The sequence below is a fragment of the Eptatretus burgeri genome, chromosome 15 (assembly GCF_056783735.1).
Source record: "Eptatretus burgeri isolate ZD-2024b chromosome 15, Ebu_testis_v1, whole genome shotgun sequence".
In the NCBI taxonomy this organism is placed as follows: domain Eukaryota; kingdom Metazoa; phylum Chordata; class Myxini; order Myxiniformes; family Myxinidae; genus Eptatretus; species Eptatretus burgeri.
In genome coordinates this window covers 35,627,186-35,647,785 of record NC_140975.1, presented here as the reverse complement: position 1 = coordinate 35,647,785, position 20,600 = coordinate 35,627,186, and the positions used below count along the sequence as shown (strand labels likewise).

General features: G+C 49.2%; 1 protein-coding gene across 2 annotated transcripts in view; it reads left to right on the top strand.

Annotated features, from left to right (window-relative positions):
* Window positions 1–14,334: 14,334 nt before the first annotated feature.
* Window positions 14,335–20,600, top strand: part of LOC147011923 (uncharacterized) — a 34,280-nt gene continuing 28,014 nt past the window's right edge. The window contains exons 1-2 of one of the 2 annotated variants that reach the window (XM_085857557.1): window positions 14,335–14,383; window positions 15,123–15,181. The gene's annotated coding sequence lies outside the window, so the exon portion shown is untranslated. The other variant, XM_085857556.1, reaches the window with a different exon arrangement.

Genomic DNA, 20,600 nt, shown 5'->3' with positions numbered 1-20,600 from the left:
CACCGGTACCCACAAGCGGCGCAAGAACGGTGGCGATGCGACGGTTGCGAGGTGTGACGTGAAGCGGCGCCGCGGTGGGTGGTTGATGTTGTGGTTGGTGGTGGTAACAATGGCGGTTGGTCCAAAATAAAGATAGTAAAAGAAAAACGGCTATCCTGAAGAGTCGCAGCACGCATAAATGACATGTATTCCCACTAGACAACGGGTTTGGGCCTAACTACACATATACTTACCGAGATATCTCACCTCAGGGACCTGAATGGTGGTTTGCGAATTTGGTAACCACAACACTACCCCCTCCCCTTTTTACAGACTCGTCCCGAGTCGTCAAATTATCGTGTGCCATCATGTGTAGTTTTCCCCTAGTACATTTTACCTACGGATTCCTGAGTGCGACATTCATGGTATTCGTGTCCCCAAAATAAATAACCTGAGGGCTGCGTAACTACCTAAACAAACTCACTCACACGGACGACTTAAATAAAATTGCCAGCGCTAAGACATACATGCCGGGGGCGCACTCATATTTACAGTACATCTTAACCTTAACTTACAAATTTTACACTAAACCATGGCCCAGGATCAATGAACTCTGCAAAAAGAAAGCAGTTAGCAGGGAGCCAGGCTGCCCACATGCAGTCTCTGGCTCAAAACAATGCAGGTGACAGGGAACGTGGCTGGCTGCTCACACGCAGTCCAAGGCCTTCCCTTTTTGAACTGAACGCAGTGAACCACAACGGTGCATGGGCTGCACAAATGCAGTCTCCGTGCCAGCTCAAGTGGCACACGCAAAGAGCACAACGAATGGATGGATGAATGGTTTGAACTGAACGCAGTGAACCACAACGGTGCATGGGCTGCACAACGCAGTCTCCGTGCCAGCTCAAGTGGCACACGCAATGAACACAACGGATAGATGGATGGACACAAACACGGTGCACGGGCCGCCACTGCAGGCCCGTGTTGTAGCTGCCAACGGGGCAGTTCTTGCAGCTTGCAAACTGTTGCTTTCTGATCCTGGCGCACATGGAAATGAACAGGGGGGGGGGGGCAAAGCAAAAATTGAACGGGGCTGATGAACCTGGGCAGTGGGCATGGCATGGCAAAGGCAGCAGGCAAACACAGCCTGCAGAAGAAGGCCGCTGCAGGCAAACACAGCCGGCAGATGAACTGGCCGGCACAGGCCTTGAAGTACCACAGCCAGCAGATGAAGCTGGCCAGCTTTTGCCGTTCAGTGGAGGTTGGTGGAGGGAGTGCGGTGGTGCTGGCCACTTGGAAGGCGGGCTCGGACCTACCCTACGGTCTCCCTCCCAACCTATCGCCTTTGCCTGTCACTGTCTATACCCACTCCCTTAATTTGTCAAACCCCAATTTAGCCCCAACTTTTTTTTTATTTTTACTTTTTACTTCCCCACTATAAATCGTCCCCTAACCCCCTTTATCGTCTTTGTTCGGCTAACCTATCCTGTCACCTAGCCTACTCCCAACCGCTACGTTCCCTTCCCGGAGGGGAATAAGGGAGAGGTAACGTCCTGTGTCGAGGCCCAACTCAAGCCTCAGAATGGCCTCCCCAGAGTTCGGCGATCTATAACCAAAGTGGGTCCAGCGGCCCACAACGACAGCGAGGGGATGGATGGTGCGGAGGGGTACACTTCCTATCTACCCTAACCATTAACTGTTAAACTACCCCGGGGCTTTCAACAAGCGCCTCTCGCTTAAACTATTGGTTCTAACAACCCAGATTCCCGTCGCCTGTGTTGGTGTCCTCACAATTTCGGGCCTCGCCCCCCAATTTTCTCTCCGTGCCCTCACACGGTCTCCTGGCTGGGACACGTGGCTCCCTTTGGCAGGCACGACCCTCTGCCGAATCTCCCGCTATGGCACCCCCGGGCACTACACTGCCTCCGAGCCTACCAGCTCCCTAACACCGGGGAGTGCCCCCCATGGCACCTCCCCTGAAACGCACACGTGGCAGGCCGGCTTCCCAGGCCCCTTTCCGAGGGTCACCCATGCCCACAACACTGCCCACGCGGCTAATGGCGCCCCGGGCCCCCGCACCAAGCAGGCGCACCCGTGCCCACTACTCTATCCCGGCCCCCCATGGGCCCATGGCCTACCGCGGCCGACTAGCCTGGTGCCCGGGGTACCCACTCAGCAATACTCACCTTTCGCAGCCACGCTCCCAAGCCCGTCAACAGGGCTCCTGCACCCCTCCAAATGGGTCTCGAGCCTACACTCCCACCAACAACAAAACAACCTCCATTTTTGTTAATTTGACTAACCCCCTAACTCACTTTATACTGACCCCGGGGTCCCTTGGGCGGGAGTCACTCCTCCCCCCAATCACTCATCGCACCATGCATTCCCCATTTGCTCCACTCACACAGACCCGCTGGCCTCACTCACTCAACAAGTGCTTACCTCACAACTCACCAACTCTTCAACACACACACCGCTGAACTCTGCCATCCTCCCAACTACATCCCCTAACTAACTCGTGCTCCCACGTCGTCCCTTAAACTACAGCACGTTCCTTTTAACACTACGTTGCTAAGCTCCGTCCCCTCTACACATTCACAAGTCTGTCACTGTCTCCAAATAAATCATTTTATTTCCCAACCTAAAGCTCATCTAAATCCCTCTAACTAATCCATTCCACGGACTCCATGAGGACTTACCCCTGCCCCATGAAGTCGGTCTAACTAAGCTAACCCTTCCCCCTAACTAGTTTCCATCCTGTGCCCAGGGTAAGGGAGTCTTCCACCCCTTGCCCAGGAATCCTGTGCACCCGAAAGTGAGGCTTGCTTTTTTTTTTTTTTTTCTTTACCTGCGCAGCACCAGCGCGGCAACTCTGAGCTCGCGCACTTTGCACCTGCCCGTGACGTCATGCAGCTGCGCGTGTTCCTCGTCCCTCCTTGGACGGTACCATCCGGCAGAGATACCCCTCCTGCCGGATTCCAACCCCACGTGCAGCCATGGCGTCACCGTGCGCATAAAAAAAAAACACAAGCCCCACGTCTCGAGGGGTTCCCCACGCGAACACATGTGCTTTGCCCGTTGGAGCTTAACACACACGATCGCGTGGAGAACCCGTCCGGTCCAAATCCATTATCCTGCCTAAACTTTGTCCGTCCGCGGGATCGGCAAATCCACCGCGTGCGTTTCCGGACCGGGACTTCACTCTCGCAAGCGAGCACGTGGCGGTCTCGTGCGTTGCACAGCACGGACCTCGTGCTCACTGCTGGGTGAACCCGGCACGGTCCCCGAAACAGCTACAGCCGCTACTCGGCTTTCTTTCCTCTGTCGCCGTCGTCGCCATTCGACCCACGCACACCTGCGTGTTACGACGCTCACACTCCACTCCATCACATTCACACCGGGAGACGCGGCTGCGTGCTCCCGCATGCCAACCGACATCTCCCTCACATACCGCTCTCTCACACATACGGTTTCCCTTGCACTCGGCCGTTCACTCACGCGTGCCTCACTACTCACACAAACCATACTACTTACACACGCGGGGGCACTCACCCGCTGTGCCTCACTCATACTGGCCGTTTCATCCACACACACGGCCTCACTCACACACGGTGTGCTGGGAAGCACGTACTCTGGCACCATCGCCACCACACCACTCACACACGGGGTCGCTTCCACACACGGGGACGCACTCACACCTTGCACCACACACACAGGGACAACCACACTGGGGATTCGTGTCCCCACAAGGGTCTCCGGGGCCTCTATACCCCCCAAGCTCTCCGTGCACCTGTCCACAGCACCCGTCCCCTCAACCTCGCAAAGCACGACCGAACTCACCTGGTCGTGACTCGCCTCAAGGGGGAATACTCCCTCCCCTCGTTCCTGGAGGAGGCCATCCAGGTGCTCGCACTGGGTCCCTACACGCTCCGCGAGCTCAACCTCACTATCCTCCACTACCTCCGTGTGTGTGTGTGTGTGTGTGCGTCACTTACCCCGTCTTCATCGTGCAGTCTCTCCTCTATTTTTTCTGTCTCCCGTGTCTCTACACATTTATAAGTTTCTGTCGTCGTCACCTCGTGTCTCGTCTCACACGTTTTGGTCTCCCCGAGACCAAAACTTTTTCTTTTTTTTCCGAGAATTTTTCCCTTTTGGTCACCGTCGATTCCTCTGTCACGACCCTCGCCCAACACGCCCCCCGAATTATTTTTTTACCCGCCTCCACCGCGGGCCTGTCAGCCGTTGCACCCCCTTCCAGCTCGTTTGCTTCCACACGTGGAGTCGCCATTCCTATCTCCCTGGTCACGGCCTTCATGCCCGCCTGCAGGCATCGGCCCATGTTCTGCGTCTCACTCCGGAGCTTTTTCATTTCTTCCTTCATGTGCTTGTTCATTTTGTTTGTTTTTGTATCCATCTTTTCGTTTATTTGTTGTGTATTCGCATCCAATTTTTGTGTATTCGCATCCATCTTTTCGTTCATTTGTTGCGTATTCGCATCCATTTTTTGTGTATTCGCATCCATTTTTTGTGTATTCGCATCCATCTTTTCGTTCATTTGTTGTGTATTCGCATCCATTCTCGCTGTCATTGCCGCCAGCATGGCGCAGAGCTGGGCCATCTCGGGTGCGCTTGGGTGAGCCGTTTCGGCAGGGGTCGGCGGGTTTTGGTGGAGAGGGGGGGGGGGAGGTGTCATACACCGCGGCCGCTGCCGCACCTATTTCGGGCTCTGGGTTCAGTTGGGCGAGTTCGTTTTCCTGTACGATTAACATTTCCTGCACGGGTATTCCATCCTGAGCCATGGATTCTACACATTCTACATCCATTTCTAATACCTCCGGCTCCCGCTCGCCTTGAGACGCCATCTTGCTTCTCTCAAAGGGTTAATTTGAATCGCTCGTAATTTGGAGGGAATCGGGGGTCGCTTCTCTCACCCCTGGACCGATTCCCGTGAATTTAGCTGGAGACAGGAGAGCCCGTTTTCCTGTTCTCCGATACCAGTGTCGCGAGGAGGGCGATGGATTTGTATCGCACGACCTGACACCAGTGTTACAGATTCGCGCCCGCCAGCGTGCTGACGGCCACGTAACTCGAATCGCGGCACGTCGCCCACCGGACGGACAATCCAGTCGTGACCCTCTCGGACTAACGCCGGGAACCAGTCACGGGTGGACCTTTCGGTCTCACCGCGATCGAGCCAATCAGCCCCCGCGTGGGATAGGGTTGCTCGCCAAATTCGACCTACCTAAGTACCCACACGGAGGGTAGACCGGGCGATCGCACCTCGCCGCAGGTCGACTTCGGACACGAGCCACTTAAGCGACCCGTTCCGTACTATCGGGATAACCGAGCGGTGTTATCGTCGGCCTCGACGGTTCGATTAATTATCGGGCGTATTCAGCCCACTACCAACCCTTTACGTGAAGTAAGATGGGGATTCAAAAGAGGAAAAGACGAAGCGAAGCGGGAGAACAGTTCAATAATAAAGCACATTTATTCGCGATGAACGGAAAGCACACATATACTCCACTCAAAAGCACATAGAAAAGAAGAGAAACACAATGCAATTTTACACAAAAAGCAAATGTAAAAGCGAAGACACAATGCAGAGCTAATACCGACTACCGAGCACACGGCAACACTTATACAATTCTACTTCACAGACGGCGCCGACAACACATACCCAAAACCAAGAAAAGAACACCCTCAAGGATGAGGCGGGCCTGAGGCCGAGACCGGGTCGGGCCTACCCGTCTGGTGATGAGACGCGGAGCGGCGATGGTGCCTCAACTCCGCGGGCCTCGCGGACAGTGTCTGGTAGGGGGTGGGAAAAGGGGCCCCCTTGGTCGCACTATCTCAGCGCAGGGGGGGGGGGAACAGGAGGGGGTTGCTGATGCTCGGGGAAAGGAGGATTTTTACTCTGTCTCGAGTCCCACGACGAGCGTCTCCACCTCGACCAGGTCGCGCCGTCGGCCTCCCTGGTGTGCAGCTCCCGGCACGACGCGAGCACCCCCTCGTCTGCCTTCGCCGCCTCTCCACAGCTCCGTCCTCTTCGCGACGACGACGACGACCACCAACCACTTTTCTGACGAACGCAGCCGCTTATATAAGCCCCGTGGCTTCGCCTTTGACCCCCTGCCTTCGACCTTTCACCTCACTCCCCATTGGCCCGAGAAAAAGTGGGCGTGAATGCATTTTGATCCATGAATTTGCATATAGCGACCGCCCTCCAACGCCCTGGAGGCGGGGCCAAATCGCCCCTCGCTCACCGATTGGACGGAACAAAAGTGGGCGTGTGTCGTTTTTGATCCGTTTTTGGAGCGGAAAATCCGTGGTTTTGTACACGCTGTTCGGCGCGCGCCCTGCACGAGTCCAACACCGGTACCCACAAGCGGCGCAAGAACGGTGGCGATGCGACGGTTGCGAGGTGTGACGTGAAGCGGCGCCGCGGTGGGTGGTTGATGTTGTGGTTGGTGGTGGTAACAATGGCGGTTGGTCCAAAATAAAGATAGTAAAAGAAAAACGGCTATCCTGAAGAGTCACAGCACGCATAAATGACATGTATTCCCACTAGACAACGGGTTTGGGCCTAACTACACATATACTTACCGAGATATCTCACCTAAGGGACCTGAATGGTGGTTTGCGAATTTGGTAACCACAACAATATATATATATATATATATATATATATATATACAATATATAAGCCTGGTGTTGGCTTAGTGGTTAGGGTGGCGGCTTGGGATCCAAGGGTCCTGAATTCAAGCCCCGTTGGCTGCTGAATTAACACCAGGGGGTTGACTCAGCCTGTCATCCTTCCGAGGTCGGCGAAATGAGTGCCAGTGTACTGGTCCCGGTGTATGCCCCGGTTAGAATAGGTGTACCATATCCCTGTGTGTCGTAAGAGGTGACCAGGGTTGGTGTCAGGAAGGGCATCCGGCCATAAAACATTGCCTCAAGAAAAGCTAAACCCTGCACAGCAGGGAAAAATGGCTGTAAAAACGGTCATTCATATATATATATATATATATATATATATATATGTATATATATATATATATATATATATATATATATATATATATATATATATATATATATATATATATACATATATACAATATATATATACATATATACAATATATATATATACATACATATACATATATAGACATACATATATATATATATATATATATATATATATATATATATATATATATGTTGTGGTTACCAGATTCGCAAACCACCATTCAGGTCCCTTAGGTGAGGTATCTCGGTAAGTACATGTGTAGTTAGGCCCGAACCCGTTGTCTAGTGGGAATACATGTCATTTATGCGAGCTGCGACTCTTCAGGATAGCCGTTTTTCTTTTACTATCTTTATTTTGGACCAACCGTTACCACCACAACCACAACATCAACCACCAACCACAACGCCGCTTCACCACAACCGCCACGACCTTCACGTCACACCTCGCAACCGTAGCATCGCCACCGTTCTTGCCCCGCTGTGGGTACCGGTGTTGGACTCGTGCAGGGCGCACGTTGAACAGCGTGTACAAAATCACGGATTTTGTGCTTCAAAAACGGATCAAAAACGACACACGCCCACTTTTTGCCGTCCAATCGGTGAGCGAGGGGCGATTTGGCCCCGCCTCCAGAACGATCGATATATGCAAATTTGTGGATCAAAAAGCCTTCACGCCCACTTTTTCTCGGGCCAATGGGGAGCGAGGTGAAAGGTCAAAGGGAGGGGGTCAAAGGCGAAGCTACGGGGGGATAAAAGGACCGTGTTCGTCAGTCAGAGCCGTGTGGAAGTCTGGAGCCCGAAGCCTGCAGTAGCTGGAGAAGCTGAAGAGAGTCGAACGAGGAGAGCCAAAGAAGAGTCCAGAGTCAGAGAGTCCAGAGGCGGAGAGGCGGCAGCGGCGAAGGCAGACGAGGGGGTGCTCGCGACGGTGCCGGGAGCTGCACGCCCGAGGAAGGCCGGCAGCGCGACCTGGCCGAGGTGGAGACGCACACCAGGGATAATAAAGATCCTCTATACCCCGAGCATCAGCAACCCCCTCCTGTTTCCCCCCGCGCTGAGATAGTGCGACCAAGGGGGCCCCTTTTCCCACCCCCTGCCTGACACTGTCCGCGAGGCCCGCGGAGTGAGGCGCCATCGCCGCTCCGCGTCTCATCACCAGACGGGTAGGCGCGACCCGGTCTCGGCCTCAGGCCCGCCTCATCCTTGAGGGTATTTCTTTTCCTTGGTTTTGGGTATGTGTTGTCGGCGCCGTCTGTGAAGTAGAATTGTATAAGTGTTGCCGTGTGCTCGGTAGTCGGTATTAGCTCTGCACTGTGTTTTCACTTTTATATTTGCTTTTTGTGTAAATGGAATTGTGTTTTCTTTTTTTTGTGTGCTTTTGGTGGAATTGTATTTGTGTGCTTCCCGTGTGCCGCGAATAAATGTGCTTTATTGTTGAACTGTTCTCCCGCTTCGCTTCGTCTTTTCCCCCATTGAACCCTCATCTTGCTTCACGTAAAGGGTTGGTAGTGGGCTGAATACGCCCGATAATTAATCGAACCGTCGAGGTCGACGATAACACTGCTCGGTTATTCTGAAAGTACGGAACGGGTCGCTTAAGTGGCTTAATGGTTTGTGTGAGGGAAATGGCACGAGTGAGTGGAAGGCCGCGAGTGAGTGGAGCGACGTGTGCAAGGGAAATGGCATGCGTGAGTGAGCGGCCGAGTGTGAGAGAGACAGCGTGTGCAAGGTCGCTGTGTGTAAGGGAGATGTCGGTCGGCATGTGTGAACATGCAGCCGCGTCTCCCGGTGTGAGTTCAATGGTGAGGTGTGTTAGCGTCGTAACATGCGGGAGTGCGTGGGTCGAATGGAGACGACAACGACGATTGAGAGACAAAAGCCGGGTAGCGGCTGCAGCTGTTTCGGGGACCGTGCCGGGTTCACCCAGCAGCGAGCACGAGGTCCGTGCTGTGCAACGCACGAGGCCCTCACGTGCTCGCTTGCGAGAGTGAAGTCCCGGTCCGGAAACGCCAGCGGTGGATTTGCCAATCCCGCGGACGGACAAAGTTTAGGCAGGATTACGGATTTGGACCGGACGGGTTCTCCACGCGATCGTGTGTGTTAAGCTCCAACGGGCAAAGCACATGTGTTCGCGTGGGGAACCCCTCGAGACGTGGGGCTTGTGTTTTTTTTATGCGCACGTCATGGCTGCACGCGGGGTTGGAATCCGGCAGGAGGGGTATCCCTGCCGGATGGTACCGTCCAAGGAGGGACGAGGTACACATGCAGCTGCATGACGTCACGGGCAGGTGCAAAGTGCGCGAGCTGCGAGTTGCCGCGCTGGTGCTGCACATGTGAAAAAAAAAAGGAAGCCTCACTTTCGGGTGCACAGGATTCCCGGGCAAGGGGTGGAAGACCCCCTTGGCCAGGGCACAGGGTGAAACTCGTTAGGGGGAAGGGTTAGCTTAGCTAGACCGACTTCATGGGGCAGGGGTAAGTCCTCATGGAGTCCGTGGAATGGATTAGTTCGAGGGATTGTAGCGAGATTTAGGTTGGGAAAGTTATTTTAGAGATTTGGAGACAGTGACAGACTTGTGAATGTGTAGAGGGGACGTAGTTTAGCTACGTAGTGTTAAAAGGAACGTGCTGTAGTTTAAGGGACGACGTGGGAGCACGAGTTAGTTAGGGGAGGTAGTTAGGATGGCAGAGTTCAGCGGTGTGTGTGTTGAAGAGTTGTGAGGTGAGTACATGATGAGTGAGTGAGGCCAGCGGGTCTGTGTGAATGGAGCGAATGGGGACTGCATGGTGCGATGAGTGATTGGGGGGAGGAGTGACTCCCGCCCAAGGGACCCCGGGGTCAGTGTAGATTTAGTTCGGGGGTTAGTTAAATTGAAAAATGGAGGTCGTTTTGTTGTTGGTGTGAATGTAGGCTCGAAACCCGTTTGGAGGGGTGCAGGAGCCCTGTTGACGGGCTGGGAGCGTGGCTGCGAAAGGTGAGTATCGCTGAGTGGGTACCCTGGGCACCAGGCTAGTCGGCCGTGGTAGGCCAAGGGCCCATGGGGGGCCGGGATAGCGTAATGGGCACGGGTTCGCCTGCTTGGTGCGGGGGCCCGGGGCGCCATTAGCCGCGTGGGCAGTGTTGTGGGCACGGGTGACCCTCGGAAAGGGGCCTGGGAAGCCAGCCTGCCACGTGTGCATTTCAGGGGAGGTGCCATGGGGGGCACTCCCCGGTGTTTAGGGAGCTGGTAGGCTCGGAGGCAGTGTAGTGCCCGGGGGTGCCAAAGCTGCGGAATCGGCAGAGGGTCGTGCCTGCCAAAGGGAGCCACGTGTCCCAGCCATGAGACCGTGTGAGGGCACGGAGAGAAAATTGGGGGGCGAGGCCCGAAATTGTAAGGACACCAACACAGGCGACGGGAATCTGGGTTGTTAGAACCAATAGTTTAAGCGAGAGGCGCTTGTTGAAAGCCCCGGGGTAGTTTAACAGTTAAATGGTTAGGGTAGATAGGAAGTGTACCCCTCCGCACCATCCATCCCCTCGCTCTCGTTGTGGGCCGCTGGACCCACTTTGGTTATAGATTGCTGAAGTCTGGGGAGGCCATTATGAGGCTTCGTTGGGCCTCGACACAGGACGCTAGCTCTCCCTTATTCCCCTCCGGGAAGGGAACGTAGGGGTTGGGAGTAGGCTAGGTGACAGGATAGGTCAGCCGAACAAGGACAGTACAGGGGGTTAGGGGACGATTTATAGTGGGGAAGTGAAAAAAAAAAAGTTGGGGCTAAATTGGGGTTTGACAAATTAAGGGAGTGGGTATAGACAGTGACAGGCAAAGGCGATAGGTTGGGAGGGAGACCGTAGGGTAGGTCCGAGCCCGCCTTCCGAGTGGCCAGCACCACCGCACTCCCTCCACCAACCTCCACTGAACGGCAAAGGCTGGTCAGCTTCATCTGCTGGCTGCGTTGCTGCAAGGCAAAGGCCGGCCCACTTCATCGGCAGCTGTTGTTTTGCTGCAAGGCCTGTGCCATCGGCTGGCCGTGTTTTGCTTCAAGGCCTGTGCCGGCCACTTCATCTGCTGGCTGTGTTGCTGCAAGGCCTGTGCCGGCCCACTTCATCTGCCGGCTGGCTGTTTTTCTTCAAGGCCTGTGCCGGCCAGTTCGTCTGCCGGCTGTGTTTGCCTGCAGCGGCCTTCTTCTGCGGGCTGTGTTTGCCTGCTGCCTTTGCCATGCCATGCCCACTGCCCCTGTTCACCAGCCCCGTTCAATTTTTGCTTTGCCCCTCCCCCCCTGTTCATTGCCATGTGCGCCAGGATCAGAAAGCAACAGTTTGCAAGCTGCGAGAACTGCCCTGTTGGCAGCTACAACAAGGGCCTGCAGTGGCGGCCCGTGCACCGTGTTTGCGTCCATCCATTCATCCATCCATTCGTTGTGTTCATTGCGTGTGCCACTTGAGCTGGCACGGAGACTGCGTTTGTGCAGCCCATGCACCGTTTTTCACTGCGTTCAGTTTAAAAAGGGAAGGCCTTGGACTGCGAGTGAGCAGCCGGCCACGTTCCCCATCACCTGCATTGTTTGAGCCAGAGACTGCATGCGAGCAGCCTGGCTCCCTGCTAACTGCTTTCTTTTTGCAGAGTTCATTGATCCTGGGCCATGGTTTAGTGTAAAATTTGTAAGTTAAGGTTAAGATGTACTGTACATATGAGTGCGCCCCCGGCATGTCTGTCTTAGCGCTGGCAATTTTATTTAAGTCGTCCGTGTGAGTGAGTTTGTTTAGGTAGTTACTCAGCCCTCAGGTTATTTATTTTGGGGACACGAATACCATGAATGTCGCACTCAGGGATCCGTAGGTAAAATGTACTAGGGGAAAACTACACATGATGGCACAGGAAAATTTGACGACTTGGGACGAGTCTGTAAAAAGGGGAGGGGGTAGTGTTGTGGTTGACGAAATTCGCAAACCACCATTCAGGTCCCTTAAGTGAGATATCTCTGTAAGTATATGTGTAGTTAGGCCCAAACCCGTTGTTTCGAGGGAATAAATGTCATTCATTCGGGCTGCGACCCTTCTAGATAGCCGTTTTTCTTTTACTATCTTTATTTTGGACCAGCCGCCATTACTACCATTACTACCACCACCAACCACGTCTCAACAGCCATCACACAACAACCACCAACCGCAACGACGCTTCAGAACCACAGCCACGACCCTTGCCGTCACATCTCGCTCTCGCAACCATCGCATCACCGCCATTCCCGCGCCGCTTGTGGACACCGATCCTGGACTCGTGCAGGGCGCGCGCCGAGCGGCGGGTGCAAAAACACCAGCCTTTCCGAAGAAATCGGATCAAAAACGATTCACGCCCACTTCTGTTCCGTCCTATCAGCGAGCATGGGGCGATTTGGCCCCGCCTCCAGGTGCGTCGGAGTATAATCGCTATATGCAGATTCGCAGATCAAAAAGCATTCACGCCCACTTTTCCTCTGTCCAATGGGGAGCCAGCCAGAGGTAAAGGGTCGAAGGTGAAGGAGCGAAGCCACGGGGGCTATAAAGGGCCGCGTTCGCTCGCCAAAAAAGTAGTTGAGTTGGTCGTAGTCAGTCAAGGAGAGTTGAGAACAGAAGAGTCGGAGAAAGCAGTTGGACGGAGCTGAGAAGAGTGGGAGAGTTGGAGAGGTGGCGGCGGCGAAGGCAGTCGAGAGGGCGCTCGTATCAGAGTCGGGGAGCTGCGGAGAGGGGAGGCCGGTAACGCGACCGAGGTCGCGGTGGAGACGCTCGTCGCGGGACCCGAGCCAGCGAGATATCCTCATTCCCCCGAGCATCAACAACCCCCTCCTGTTTCCCCCCGCGCTGAGATAGTGTGAGAAGGGGGCCCCGTTCCCACCCCATTCCAGACACTGTCCGCGAGGCCCGCGGAGTCGGGGCGCCACCGCCATTTTGCGGCTCATCATCAGACGGGTAGGCTCGACGCGGTCTCGGCCCCAGGCCCGTCTGCCCCCTCATAGTGGAGGGTGGTCCCTTTTTCTTTTGCTTTGAGTATATGTGTTGTCGGCGCCGTCTGTGAAGTAAAACTGTATAAGTGTTGCCGTGTGCTCGGTAGTCGGTGGTAGATCTGCATTGTTACATTTGCTTTTTGTGCACAATTGTTGTGTTTCTTCCACTTTTACATTTGCTTTTGGTGTATAATTGTATATGTGTGCTATCCGTGTGCTATCCGTGTGCCATCGTGAAATAAATGTGCTTTATGTTGAACTGTTTTCCCGTTTCGCTTCGTCTTTTCTCTCATTGAATCTCCATCTTACTTTACGTAAAGGGTTGGTCGTGGGCTAAATACGCCCAATAATTAATCGAACCGTCGAGGTTGACGATAACACCGCTCGGTTATCCCGATAGTACGGAACGGGTCGCTTAAAGTGGCCCGTGTCCGAAGTCGACCTGCGGCGAGGTGCGATCGCCCGGTCTACCCTCCGTGTGGGTACTTAGGTCGGTCGAATTTGGCGAGCAACCCTATCCCACGCGAGGGGCCGATTGGCACGATCGTGGTGAGGCCGAAAGGCCCACCCGTGACTAGTTCCCGGCGTTAGTCCGAGAGGGTCACGACGGTATTGTCCGTCCGGTGGGCGACGTGCAGCGATTCGAGTTACGTGGCCGTTCGCATGCCGGCGGGCGCGAATCCGCAACAATATATATGTACACAATATATATACATATATACAATATATATATATATATATATATATATATATATATATATATATATATATATATATATATATATATATATATATATATATATATATATATATATAGCCTGGTGTTGGCACAGTGGTTAGGGCAGCGGCTTGGGATCCAATAGGTCCTGAGTTCAAGCCCTGTTGGGCCACTGAATTAATACACCAGGGGGTTGACTCAGCCTGTCATCCTTCCAAGGTCGGCGAAATGAGTACCAGTGTACTGGGCCGGTGTATACCCCGGTTAAAATAGGTGTACCATATCCCTGCGTCGAAAGAGGTGACCAGGGTTGCGTCAGGAAGGGCATCCGGCGTAAAACATGTGCCAAATCACTATGCGGATCATACGGATGATCCGCTGTGGCGACCCCGAACGGGAGTAGCTGAAAGAAGAAGAAGAAGTAGACAAGCTGTTAAGGTTCGATGAAGGGATTTCATAGGAAAGATAGGATCGTATAGAGTTGCTTGGCCCGTGGATGACAATTTCCCCCCTAGTATGTGATTGCCCCCCCCCCCAATAACCTTTCCCTATGTTTTTGTATTACAACCAGCAATGAAAGAATTACGTTTTTGTAACGGCAACGGCCATTTCATCCGAGCTGCATAGCCAGGCGAGTAGAGAGCCCCACCTCCAAGGGTGACTGCGGACGAAGTCATGCCCCCAAGGCGAATGATTGGTGAGAGGCATGAAGAGGAAGAGCGCGGAAGAGGCCACGGCAGTCGTAGTCAGAGGACATGGGCGTGATGTGAGATGCATGAAGAGGTAGAGTGCGTAGGAGGTAGCAGATCATACAGGATGGGGAAGGAGCTCAAAGCGAAGTTCTTGAGGCCACCTCCTGGTCCCGAAGCTAAGTGTCGAAAAAACAGAAGGGATTATTTTTCTTTTATTTATTATCTTCTCCTTGTCCGTTTCGGAGTGTGGAGGCACCTCAATTAGATTTACGTTTGGGTTTACCTCACGTCTTGATTCATTTTCGTTATAATGGTTGAGTTTTCTGGTTATTAAATTATTTATTATATTTGCTTGTGTCCTTGTAAATGTTGTGGGTTGAGTAAAACCCCTGTGCTGTGCTATCGGCCTGGTAAAGTGCTGAGCATTTTCTTTCCCACGCGCACATTCATCTCTGAGGGTCACGTGTCCACCTCCAAGGGAGAACTCTTTGGCCATCCGTCCAGTTCGGGGCTAAAACCCCTGGACATGACAAAATACTAGTGGGGTATGCTTAAATCTTGTCAGAAATAATTAACCAAACGTGCTTCGTACATAGATACGTTATAAATATCAGCAGTTGCAGATTAACCTCTCGTTGTCCCCAGAGTCTCAGGTCGCTTACCTACAGTGAGCAAAAGTCTGTAGTTATTTTTGGATATTTTCATTTACTGATGCTTTTCCACGGTTTTGTGATTTTTTCCCAGTGTATTGGCGTCGATGTCCATCAGCACGTAGAATTTCAGCTTTCTATGTCACCCGGAAGGTACCGAACATTAATATCAGTTTGTCAGTGAGTGAGTCAGTCAGTGAGTCGTGAGAATGAGCTTTGTAAATTAGATTATTAACATTATTATTATTCCTAGAAACACCCACTCCCAACAGGAGTGTAATATCCCCTTCCTCTGCCAGGGGTCAGTAAAGCACTTCCACTATGCCACGTATACAGTGCAACATTCCCCCATGATGATTAATTTTTAACGCCTCTAACTTTCCAGGGCATGTAAAACCTTCCAAAATTACTCTCATTCCTATTGAAAGATATATAGCATGAATGAATTTATATATATAATCATGATGAAAGATGCCATGCATCATTTTTGGCCCTATCTTTGATTTTATTTTTCAGCTTTTATGATGTCTTCAAATGAAAGTAACTCGGTTTGTTTACAAAGGTGTGTGTGTGTGCGTGTGCGTGTGCGTGTGCGTGTGTGTGTCTGTAATGTTTGCACTGTTAGACCGCTGGATGGAATGAGTTTAAAATTTGGAATCTTTTAAGTGCCTGAGAAGGTTTTTAGGCAAGAAAAATTCATCGTCATGGGGGAATGTTGCACTGTATACGTGGCATAGTGGAAGTGCTTTACTGACCCCTGGCAGAGGAAGGGGATATTACACTCCTGTTGGGAGTGGGTGTTTCGAGGAATAATAATGATGTGAATAACAATAATAATGTTTACCTATGTCAGTATATATCATTAAATACTGCCATATGTATATGTTATATTTTGGTAAATATTCGGATCCGGATCCGAGAATTTAAAATTTTTTTTTAAGTGATTCTTCACCATTGAGAGATGGGGCCAAAAACTATGTATAGCATGTTTAAAAAAGTTGTGGACGAATTATGACAAAACTTGGTGGATGAGGTGGGTGGGTGCCAAGAACATGCAGATTAGATTTTGATGAAGATCCGGAGCCTGATGTTGATCCAGTGTTTCAGTTGGATTAAAAATGTAAACTGTTCAGCATGGTGGAGGTTTGCGTTCTACCGAGTATTGTTCAAATTAATTACTGACATAGATATGCTTCAAATGATGGAGAAAGCTAAAGGAAGTGATATATCACAAATCTGTTGAAAGAGATTTGATGAAGAAAACAATAAATAACAATAAAAATATGATACTTTGAAAGATAGTTCTTATTTAAGTTTTGTATGCCAACAATCTCTTTGGGTGGACAATGTCTCAGTCTTTCCCATATGGAGGATTTATTTAAAAGGGGTAAAAGAGAAGAACTATTAAAAAGTCTTGAAATAAGTTTTAATCTCTACCTTCAAAGAATTAGACAACTGAAAAGTTTGAAATTACTTTGAAGTAGATTTAAAATATCCAGAATAACTCCATAACAAACATGGAGACTTACCATTTGCTCCTGAGAAAGAAAATCCAAATAAAGAATGACTCAGTGATTATCAACAATCATCTCATTACAAAACACAGACCAACAGAAAAAATTACTTTCCACACTAAATGACAAAGACTATTATGTTTTACATCAAAGAAACCTGAGACAATATCTATGAGCTGGATTGAGAGTAAAGATATCATAGAATTTTGAAGTTTAAATAAATTCATTAGTAAACTGGGTGGAGCGCATACCTCCTTCAGGCTGAACAGTTTATGATATTAATCCCAGTGATAGGCCGAATCTGCATCCGGATCTTCACAAAAATCGAATCGGCTTGTTCTTGTCACCTCTCCAACTCATCCACCAAGTTTTGTGATAGCCCATCTACAAATCTTGAAATATGATGCAACTCGGATGTATCATTTTTTTGGCCCCATTCTTCAATGGTGTGAAGAAACACTGATAAAATTTTTTAAAAAATTCGGATCCGGAGCCAGATCTTCAAAAATCGAATCAATTCGTCCTTGTCACACACCCAACTAGCCGACCAAATTTCGTCCGAATCCTTCCGTAACTTTTTGAGATATCTTACTCACAAACAGACAGGGGTGTAAACATAACCTCTGGCCACTTTCGGTGGCATAGTTAATTATAATAGTTGTTTAGACATCTTTAACATTGCACTCCAAACTCATCCAGGAGCTCTGTAATAATGGACTTGTGTCTAATATAAATTAATATTAATAATGACAGTTATCTGAATGCTTCAAATACATCAGCTAATAGTTTAACATCTGTTTTGCGATATGTCATGATATTCACGAAGATTTCTTCGGTTAAATTTTTCTACATATTTACCATGTTGATAGTCTTCATCAGTTATTTGAGTTTGACTCAAATAATTTAAAACTTTTCTTTTGATGATAATTTTGCTTCATCAAATCTTTTGCATCAAGGTGACCATAATGTTAAATTCCTTTTCATGAGAAGAGTTCAATTTCATCTCGTTCTGAATAAATGGTTTGGAGATTTGGAAAGGATGTGAGACTTGATGCTAATGTGGATAAAGGACTTGCCATAAATTTACATTTTTCAAGAAAGCTAATATTAGTTTTGTGAGATGGTATTTATTTTGTGAATGAATGTATTTCTGGTCTGTGTTAGGAATAGCAGAGATGTATTCTCCAATCTGCCCGCATTAGTTGGTGGGCATTAATGATCCCACATTGTCCTTTACCAAGAGTAGGCGAGCTAAAGGAATAGCAGAGATGTATTCTCCAATCTGCCCGCATTAGTTGGTGGGCATTAATGATCCCACATTGTCCTTTACCAAGAGTAGGCGAGCTATTTCCGGCACCCGAAACAAATGACAAATTCCTGCACTAACTACTGCTGGGAGAAGGATGGCACACCGTCCAGCATGACACGAGGCCAAGAAACGACTTTGGCGGAACAAAAGCTCTGGAACACAGAGTATGGTACATCAGGCAGTCATTTACAAGGAATCACTACAAATAAAAACAATTAATGGTATGTCATTGTTTTCTGAAAATAACTGATTGAAGAACGTTTATTGTAGTATTATGTTTTAAAAGTTTCATAGCAACAACAATATATAACCATGATGTAATAACGTTTGAAGTTCGAAAATGATGATAAGTGCTGAGTTCAAACAGCTTTATTTCTAGCACATCTCATGGAGGTGACAATCCAAGTTTGTTTTTTGGAATTGTGACAGTGGTGTTTGTGGTCCATACATCTGGCTCGCCATGAGTGCAGACTCTGCATTCACAGCAGGGATCTAATGAACAGGTTCTGTGGGATGGCCTGATGGATGAGAGTGTGAATTGCCTGGAACTGGAGTTGTCCACTCTCATAGCATGGAGCAGAGACGGTTAGGTTCAAGTGTTCGTTAACATGATCTGAAGTTCTCCAAGGTCATCACTAAACGGGATCATCTTTTGCAGATAATACCTCTGCTGATAATGCAGATAATAACAACCAACGACAACAACACAATTCGTTTCCCATTCTGTCTAACTATAGCTTGAGTGTTCCCTTGAGTAAAAATGAGTGAGAATGCCTGCATGCACCAGATTCAGTGGGCACATTGTTCCTGAACCCACAATCATTATTACCCTCGCCGAAGGAGAGGGCATTACATTTGGGTCCGTTTGTTTATCTGCACATAACTTTCGTGTTTTTCCCGCAACCGCTTATCGGATTGAGACAATTTTCACGATTGGTGCGACTACTCATGTAGAAGGTTTCAATGATAATTATGACGTCATAGGTCACGTGGTGTGGCAACCACATTGGAAAAACAGAAAAACTTTGGACCTTTGTATCTCTGAAACCGCACCAAGGAAAAAAATTGAAACTTGGCACATAGCAAGGACTCCTCATGGGGGAGTGAACGTGATTTTTTTGATGACGTCATAGATGCCTTCTTTATGACATAATTGCATACGTAGAATGCTACACATCCAATCAGTATGAAAAATTTTGAGGCCATCTCAGGATAAAATGGTCCACAAAAAATGATGATGACGTCATCGGTCACGTGATTTAGCAGCCATATTGCTGATATATAAAAAATAAAAAAAAAACTTTCAAAAATCCTCATCTCTGAAATGGCTGAACCATTCATCCCTGCCAGCATTTATAACGTGGCAGTTCTAATTTTGTCTCTTATTAATTATATAACACACCAGCACACAAACGCCACACAACACACCACACAAAACAAGTCCTGGTGAGGGTTTGCAATCTCTGATTGCTCTTTTTCTTGGTTCCTTGTGTCAACCCTGTACCTACTACTGCTTTGAAGCCTTGATAGTTGCTCCCAACTCTGAACTCGAGCCTTAGTTCATTCCAGTTAAACCTCCCCGATGGGTTCAGGGGAGGTTTATACCTGTTGTAGGATTTGTTCTGCAATTAGTGCTCCTAATTATTATTCGTACCCCAGAGTTTCTTCGACCCCGAGGATTAAGAGTACTAAACCACCATTTAGGTATTTTTTTTTTCTTCCTGTTTTAGCTGCCAATGTCTGAGCCGTATCTTGGAGCTGGCTGGGGCTTGTGGGATTTCATCTTACAACAATAATGGGAATAAAAAGTATGTGGGGTTGCCAAATATTATTTCGAACCTGGCATAATTTTAAGGTCAGAACCTAATTATAGATATTTACCCTCACCAGAGGAGGGGGTATTACATTTCGGTCCATTTGTCTGTTTATTTGTTTGTTTGTCTCTCTGTCTGTTTGTTTGTTTTTCTGTTTGTTTATCCATACAGAACTTTTGTGTTTTTCTCCGCAACCACTTGTCGGATTGAGACGAAATTTTCACCATTGTTGTAACTACTGATCCAGAATGTTTTAATGATGATTATGACGTCTAAGGTCACATCGTGAGGCGAGCATGTTGGAAAAACTGAAAAACTTTGGACCTTTGTATCTCTAAAACCACACAAAGGAAAAAATTGAAACTTGGCATGTCGCAAGTACTCTTAATGGTGAATGAGTGTGATTTTTAGGACGTCATAGGTGCCTTCGTTATGACGTCATAATTGCATATGTAGAAAAATATGAAAATTTTTGAGGGTCATCTAGGAATAAATTGGTCCACAGAAAAAAATGGATGATGTCATCGGTCAAGCGATTTGGCAGCCATATATATATATATATATATATATATTTTTTTTTTTAATCTTCAAAAATCTTCTCTGAAGTGGCTGAACAGATCGAGGCAAAACTTTACCTCCATGACCGTCTCTCCATGAGGAACAAAATGTTCACAGATATGACACCATCGATCAAATTGTTTGGCAGCCATATTGGATTTACCCTAAAATCTATAAAAATCTTGTTCTCCAGAATGGCTAGACAGATTGAGGGGAACTTCACACAAATGTTCCCTAAGCTATGGGTGTCCAAGTTTGTTCAAGACACTGGATCAAGACACCTACTAAGGAGCTGAATTAAGGAATTATTGATAGGTCACATGGTTTGGCAGTCATATTGGATTTAAGAAAATATTAAATAATGTTTTCTCTGGAAC